Source organism: Nestor notabilis, unplaced genomic scaffold (assembly GCF_000696875.1).
Source record: "Nestor notabilis isolate BGI_N333 unplaced genomic scaffold, ASM69687v1 scaffold10038, whole genome shotgun sequence".
In the NCBI taxonomy this organism is placed as follows: domain Eukaryota; kingdom Metazoa; phylum Chordata; class Aves; order Psittaciformes; family Psittacidae; genus Nestor; species Nestor notabilis.
This window is the reverse complement of record NW_009938767.1, coordinates 9,481-17,267: the sequence shown is the minus strand read 5'-3', so window position 1 is coordinate 17,267 and position 7,787 is coordinate 9,481. Positions and strand designations below refer to the sequence as shown.

Genomic DNA, 7,787 nt, shown 5'->3' with positions numbered 1-7,787 from the left:
AAGCGGACAGAAGAAATACCTACACAAAGCAGCCAATTTCTGCTATCAAATAGCATCTATGTAGCATCCAAGAAAAAACTAAGTAAGACTCAATAATGTATAGTTAAGGCTCAGTTAAGGGTAGCTGCTGGGCAAAAGGGTGAGAAGGGGACATGAAAAAACACTTCAGAACCCCACCCCATGACCAAGGATTTTTTATCCTCCAATTTCACTACGACTTGAAGGTAAAACAGTCTTGGACTACAAACAAAAATGGAGCCTGAAATGTGGACTGAGCTCCTGATCACTTCGACAAGGAAAGTGTAAGTATAGCCCCTTTCAATTTCCTTGCATATGTGAGGTTGTTCGAGTTTTCAGTCTTGCCTCCTGAAGAAGTCTAACATTACAGGGTAATGTAGCTCTGGATTCCAGGCACTCTCTGATCAGACTCACAGAAAAAGCTTTCCTAGTCTCTGCAAAGGAAAACAGAGTTCAGAAGTAAGAAGGCCTACTGCTGCTTATGTAAATGACATTTTGATATAACAGGTTTTGAAATAAACTGTCTGCTCCCTTCCTCCAAAAGCTGAGGTTGTCACAGCAAGGAGACAAGTAGAAAATAAACATGCCCACAACAGCATACAGATTTCAGGAACTGTGTGTTTGGGAGGATCTGCGCGTACGTTATTTCATTCTCCCTGCAACATGTGAAATGGTAGGAAAGTCAAGTTCACATGTGTAGGGGACAGAACTCTCATCTGAATACACAAGCAGCCATGCACAAAGTAGACTGCAGGGGAAATGACGTGAAAACCTCTTGGAGACAAGCCCATTGAAATTGTATCTGAGGCTCACACATCTCATAGGATGTTGAACTTCCTAGACTAGGACTAGTAGCAGGAGTACTGCAAGGCTTGCTTGGAAAGAACTGGTTATTTTTCTGGCGCAAAGCAAAACAAAGAAAACCCCAACACCAAACACACCAACAACAACAAACCCAAACCAACAAAACGTAACTTCCTATGCATCTGTCCTACACAAGTTAGGAAAGATGAAGTTATGCTGTAGTCTGCATCTTGGCAATGTTCCTTTCGACTCATCTGCATGCTCTACTAGGACATGAAACTTGGCAGGGGAACAGAGGGGGGAAGACAGCATAAGATAATTTTTGAAGCGTTAGAAAATGTTATGGTCCAAATGAAGGAAGGATAAAGCACATGGCTTAGGTCATTACTGGAAAGTAAACATGCTAGTGAGGACAAAACTTTACATTAAAATTACTTTTGTCATTTTCCTCTAGAAGTTCATTTCTATCAGCCAATACATCTCCAAAATTCATGCGCATTTAAATATAGTCTTTACTTTACTTTTGTACCTCTTTCTCCATAGCCAGCAGGTTAGGCAATATTTACACACTTTTCTAAGTGCTAGGTAGTCTTGTTTACATCTATTGCTTTTATACCTTTTAGCTGAGAAATTAGCAGTGGATTTGTTTCTTTACACTGAGATGCCAATTTTAACATGGGTTTCAATATACTGAATTTGGAAGGAACTCAAACCACTAAAATGTCTTAAAAGTCACCTAAAAATGCATCTGAAAATAAAACAATAATAATAAATTAAAAAAAAAAAAAACAAACAACAAAACCAACACACCACACAAACTTCACTACAAACAAGACTGCTCTTTAAAATAGAATGGTTTTACAATGGAGAGATTAAGATTTGGTGACCATAATTAATTTCTCAATTCATTAATAGTCAAATGTACTGAAATACCAAGAAATTCTATTGAGTATCTAAAAAACACTAAGCCTGCAAGATACCTAATTTGCATGATGCCTTCAGTTAGCTATCTGGAGTCGTTTGTGTGCTTCAAGCTTTAATGCACATAATCCTAATTTTCTCCCATCTGATTATTTTGTTCACAGATTAAAAAGGACAAAGGAAGAAGAAGAAGCTTTCCTACTTTCTGAGCTCCCAGATGAGTTCTCAGGCCTGAGTTTATTCAAAAAGAAAATATTCTCTGCTTCTGGTAGCTAAATTGAAAATACATAATGCAAAAGCTTTTCTGCTTCTCCCCAAAAATGAAAAGTACTTACACTTGGAAAAATGTAAAAAGCAGAACTTTATCCAGTGTAAAGACACTAAAATACAGATCTAAATCATTTAAAGGATAGCTTTCTTTCAGTTGCCTTACATATTTTACATGACTGTATACAGTAAATCACAATACAAAAGGCATATTGTTTGACCTACTTAATTTGAGAAGTCACTGGTATCTAGTGTTTTATGTAAGTGCAACTAGAAGGTACAGGTAAGGCCCTCCCAGAAGGTTCAAATTTAATTTGCCAGGTTTATTCTAAACAGGAAATTAATGGGGGGGGGGGGGAGGGGGAAGCAAAGCAAACCAAGATGTTGACATCATTTTTTAGCCATCCTGGTGCCAACCAGCTTATCATCAACAGCTTTGCTACTTCATAAGTTCTCTATTAAACACTGCAGCAATCTTACCTTACAGATTTTAAACTTATGCTTGCTTCCAAGTTGTTGTTTCCACACTGAAACAACTTCACTCAAAATCCTAGTGAAATGCTAGCACTAGGATCTGACCGCTCATTACAATTTAAAGAAAAGATCCAAGAAGTTCCAAGTTTTCCAGGTTCTCCATGCTTTCATGCCTCCTCGTTTCAGTTCTCTCCAAACTCATGTTGCCAACCTGCAGGGATGGCACAGCCACCTCCAGCCTGCCCAGCAGAGCCTGCAAGGTTTCACGGCACTCCAAGGAAGTGCACACAGAGACACGGCATGCAGCAGCCACAAAAGCACCACTCTGCCTCAACCAAGCCACAGAATAAGACCATAAATAAACGTTTCGTGTTACAGGAGATTCCAAGTCCATCTATGCAAAAATAGCCCATAGGAACGCTGGAACACTTCAGAAAGAGGGATGCTTCACCCCTGCTTTGGAGAGAAATCTTAATGGTTTCCATGCTTCTACATTTGGTTGTTCTGTAACGTTACAGAAGTGAAAATATGGCTCAGTTTCTCTTTTCATACCAGTAGAAGCTGAATTTGAAATTGCACATAGGTAAACGCCAACCTTTCTGGCTCACTGTGCAGACAAGGATGCTCTCAACAAGACAGTTATCCAGGAATTAAGCACAGAAGAAGCAGGTGTTGCAAGAGAGCCCATCTACCTAATAAGAGGCACGGAAGCCCTTCTTCCCTCCTGCCCTCCAAGGAACACAACCTGGAATATTCCTGCCTGAAAAAAAGCGATGTTTCTACAGAAGTCAAGGAAAGGCTGTACAGATGCAATTTGTATCAACTTTTCAAGCATTCACACAACAGCACCAGAAAAAGAGATAAGGGTGATACCAACAGCAAGCTTTAATTGACCAGCTAAGAGTAAGTACTTCAGGGGCAGGTATAAGCCTAGAAGGTGTGCAAGCAGCCCAGCTGCACACAGCAACTCATGAGCAGAAGAAAAGGTTCCCATCAGAAAGGCCCTTAAGTCCTCACTACAGTAAAATACATACATTTCCTAAGCTTGCAATGATTTCAATAAGCTGTACTTGCTGTTACAGATAACAGAATTCATTTTGCTCAGTAACTGTATCACAACCCTGAAAAGCTACCAACACACTTAACCTTTGCAGTAAGGGACTACAGGGGAAGAAATAAAAAAAAACTAAAGGAAAAGGCCACAAGCAACATTACATGCAGGAGCCTAGTAAGTCCTAATTCTCCTCTTCTCCCATTACGATTTTCCCAGATGCCCTCCGGCATGCTTGGGAAAACCGCACTACTCTCAGCCCATGCAATGAAGCAAGGTCAGCAGGAGCATCCCATGGATAAACTGTTCCTCCCCCTCAGTTATCAGCTGGGTTCAAGGCCAAACCCTGCAGATTCTCAATTCATATTATCTTCTGGGTTTGCTCTGATGGATCCTGGGTTTCATTCCCATTCTACCAAGCCTACACAGTTTTTCCTGTACCACTGCCTCAGAAAGTTCAGCCTCCAAGTGAACCACACTTCTTTGTTCACCAAGTTTAAATACAACTGCTAGAAAAGCCACTAAGGTTGTGAGGAAACAAAACAGACACACAATCACAAACCTGGCATTTTCACCCTTCTTGCAGTAACATATGATTCTTGCAACTACAGTAGTCAGTTAGGGAATACTAACTAATAATGTGTACAGTTTGGGAGGCTTATGGCTCGGTTCCCATCTGTCTCAAGTGCTTAAGATGGGGAAATGAATAAACAACAACTACCTATGAAGTTGTTGGACCTTGTAAGTTAATGGAAAAAAATGGGGTTTTTTGAATGGAAGACAACATAAAGAAGAAAAAAAAAAAAGTACCGGTATGAATATTCATTTCTTTTAAAGTCTTCCCCGCCCCCCTCCCCTCAATTAGTAAATTCTAAGCATGAAGAACCAGCAAAACAGCCAAATGCAATGTTGCTTTAAAGGAAATAAATAGTGTGTTACCACAGCCCTCAGCTTGCAAAGCGGCTCTGATTTTTTGCATGTCCTGCAAAAATAAGATATCCTTTAGGCAGTCCTCTTAATGGATTCATCCAGTAAGGAGCCTTCAAAGTTGTATTCATCTAATCAAAAAATAATGAAAATGAGCGGCTGTCTCCGTCAGTAAGGACTACGCACTCTGTTAATGGATGTAAGGCATAGTGGCACCTTACTGAACTCCTGTAGCAAGGTCAGACTTGCTTGAAGGGTCTTAGAACAATCAGAAATATGTAAGTGAACTCCTTATTAAAGACAGGTTTTAAAAAAAAGGGTGATGCTTTAAAGCTTTCATAATCTAACATCTTATGGAACAGAATCCACGACGTTCCACTAACACTTTTGGTATTTCTCACCCCTTTTTTGTCTCTACCATACCCAAGAAATTCCATGATACACTTTTGCTATCATCCTTCAGCTTAAAAAGCAGACATACTAACCAAAATAGGTCATCATGCCTTACTAACGCACATAAAATTACTAAGTCTATGGTAAAAAAAGGGAACCTTGAGGTTATTAGTCACAAACTGCTTTAGCTCAGCATAAAAACAATGAGTAGTTACATTTCCAGGAAACAATTTCTTTAAATTGTTGAAAGTTCTTGAAATGTTGAAAACATTTTAAAGAACATGCAAAATAGCAGCTAGAGAATTACTAAAATTCAGAGACTGACAGATCTACTGGTCTAGCAGCCAGCTTAGAGATGATCTTTCTAGAAAGCCGACTGCCATGAAGACAACCCCCTTGCACAGCAAGTCCTGCTGGAGAGCTCCATCCCACAGGTAACTTAACTCTGTACTAGAACTCGATGACCCAGAGCAGAACAAAAGCTTCCCAGGGAACCAAGGAGACTGCCCCAGCAGAGCAGCAACAGAATGAACTATTTGCAGAATAATGAAGTGTAGGAGCATGTAAGGGATGTGGTCTTGCAAGTTGAGTGGGAAGTTTAAAGACTTAGGAAGAATCAGCACGCTTCTGCACAAGCCAGTTTACCAGCAGGAAGAATCTCCAACAGTAAGATTGTAAAATATAGAGTAGATTTATTTTTTTCTTTTAATGGAAGCAGTGGTATTTAAGACATCTGAGAGAAGCCTGAACGAAAACATCAGTCCTTATAGGGAGCACCCTTGAATCAGATTATGGATACAGAAAGGACTATTTAGGATCATTGCCAAGATCCCTACAAACACTAGCTCAAGCCTGTAGTTACCTAAAACTTGTCCTTCAGTCAATCACTGAAAGTACAGCTCTGCAGGCAATGGAAGCAACATAAATGTCATCCTACAAATAACTGAACAAGAATTGAAGCAGGTAACACCAAAGGTAATTATCAGTCAGAATATAAGGCCCTGTCCATTACAGAGCAAATGATGTGTGTTTAACTGCTCCAGGTGCCTAATCTGTTAACTGACAGAAAAAGACACTGACTTGTCAATTCATGGGGGGTGGAGGGGTGTTAAATATTTCTCTTACTGGAAAAATGACTGAATTAATTAAATAAATCAGAGGCATTAATAGTCAGAGTCTCTTAATCACTGATAACTGTCTTGCAATCAGTGCATGGTTCTTAAAGGTTTCCTTTCTTAATCAGATGGTACAGAACAAAGTGTACATAGAACTTCCATGACAAAGGACAGAATTCAAAACCCATTTTAAATTTGAATCTTGTGATGATCTGAAAGGAAATCTTTAGCTGACTGTATTCTGCCACAGGGGAGAAGGGAATAAAAGCCTCTAACAAATCCATCAAGATAACTGTCCAACACCAGATTTGCTATTTGCAGTCTAAATCATAACAATCATATACAAGATTTGTTGCAGCGTTTAAACACTTCATGCCAAGAAAAATTTCAGTTTTATTGGGCCATCGAAACCTGCAGGTGAGCCTCCAAAGATCTGCATTCCTTCCTTGCTGTTAAGAAAGCAGTAGGACTAATGGGAAAAGAATATTCCTGAAAATGTACATACTTATACTTCGGTTGAAGATGTAAATGAATAGCTAAAAAGTTCTGGGACTCTCTATCACCAATGGTTTTGGCTATAAGTGTACTTAAACTTTACAAAACATAAACACTGTGCTCTTTTATCACATTTATCTTGTCAATGAAAGTATAAATACAAGTATCACAGATAAATACCATAGAGTGCTGTCACAGTCACTAAATGAAGACGGAAAAACAAGTAAATATTGTACAAATAATCAATACTTCCCAGGCTTGGAGAACAGCAAATAAATCCTGATAAAAGTACCATCAGTAACATCCCACTTTCATTAAAGGAACAATTCAGATTGCAGACTCTCCACCCTTTATTTCAAGAACAAAAGCTCTATATTCACTAATTTCCAGTGACTAAATACATTTCCCTAATCTCAGCTTCGCAATAGCACCAGTTATTGTTGTGGGCTTTCTCATAAACCATCAATAAAACTAAGACAAGAGGAATGGTTCTTCCCAGGACTGCCAATGGCACCACACATAAAATCATAAAATGGTTTCGGTGGGAAAGGACTTTGAAAAACATTCTGTTCCAACCCCCCTGCTATGGGCAGGGACACCTTCCACTAGACTAGGTTACTCCAAACCCCATCCAACCTGCACCTGAACACTGCCAGGGATGGGGCAGCCACAGCTCCTCTGGGCAACCTGTGCCAGGGCCTCACCACCCTCACAGTGAGGAATTTCTTCCTTAATGTCTAATCTAAATCTACCCTTTCTGCTTAAAGTCATTCCCCTTGTCCTATCACTACAGGCCCTTGTAAAAAGTCCCTCTTGTATGTCCCCTATATGACATACAGAAATAGTATCACAGAGCCTGGATTTACATCATGGTTTTCTTTTCACCCCCGAAGAAATTCAGCCTTATTAGTGAATCAGAAAAGAACGTACATACTGCTAAAACACTGAGAATATACGCACATGGGAATTTCGAGGAGGGAAAAGAAGGGGGAAATAAAGGGTAGACAAAAGAAACAGGCACAAAGAAATGGGTTACTGTTCTTCCCTCTAACATGATCTAATTGCGTATTAGGCAAGGATAATCCCCCGTGACATTCCACATGTTCAAAAGTCAAGACTTTTGCTTTTCAACTGTCCCCATCAGATCTCATTCCTTGAAGAAAACAGCCTGAAGCAATCCCATAGTGCACACCCTCTCCCGCTTGGGGGTTAAGGATTCTAGCTCTGCACAGTGTAGTATTGCATCAGGCACCACCAACGAAGCCCTCAGCGATGAGCGCTGTAACACAGCACACAAACAAGAAGTACAATCAACAGGCAAT

General features: G+C 39.9%; 1 protein-coding gene across 1 annotated transcript in view; it reads right to left on the bottom strand.

The window, feature by feature from the left end:
* LOC104409594 (FERM, RhoGEF and pleckstrin domain-containing protein 1-like) overlaps positions 1 to 752 on the bottom strand; it is a gene marked incomplete at its 3' end in the record, with an annotated part of 125,804 nt that extends 125,052 nt beyond the window's left edge. The window contains exon 1 of the mRNA XM_010019507.1: positions 682 to 752. The remainder of the gene's footprint in view (positions 1 to 681) is intronic.
* Positions 753 to 7,787: the final 7,035 nt, after the last annotated feature.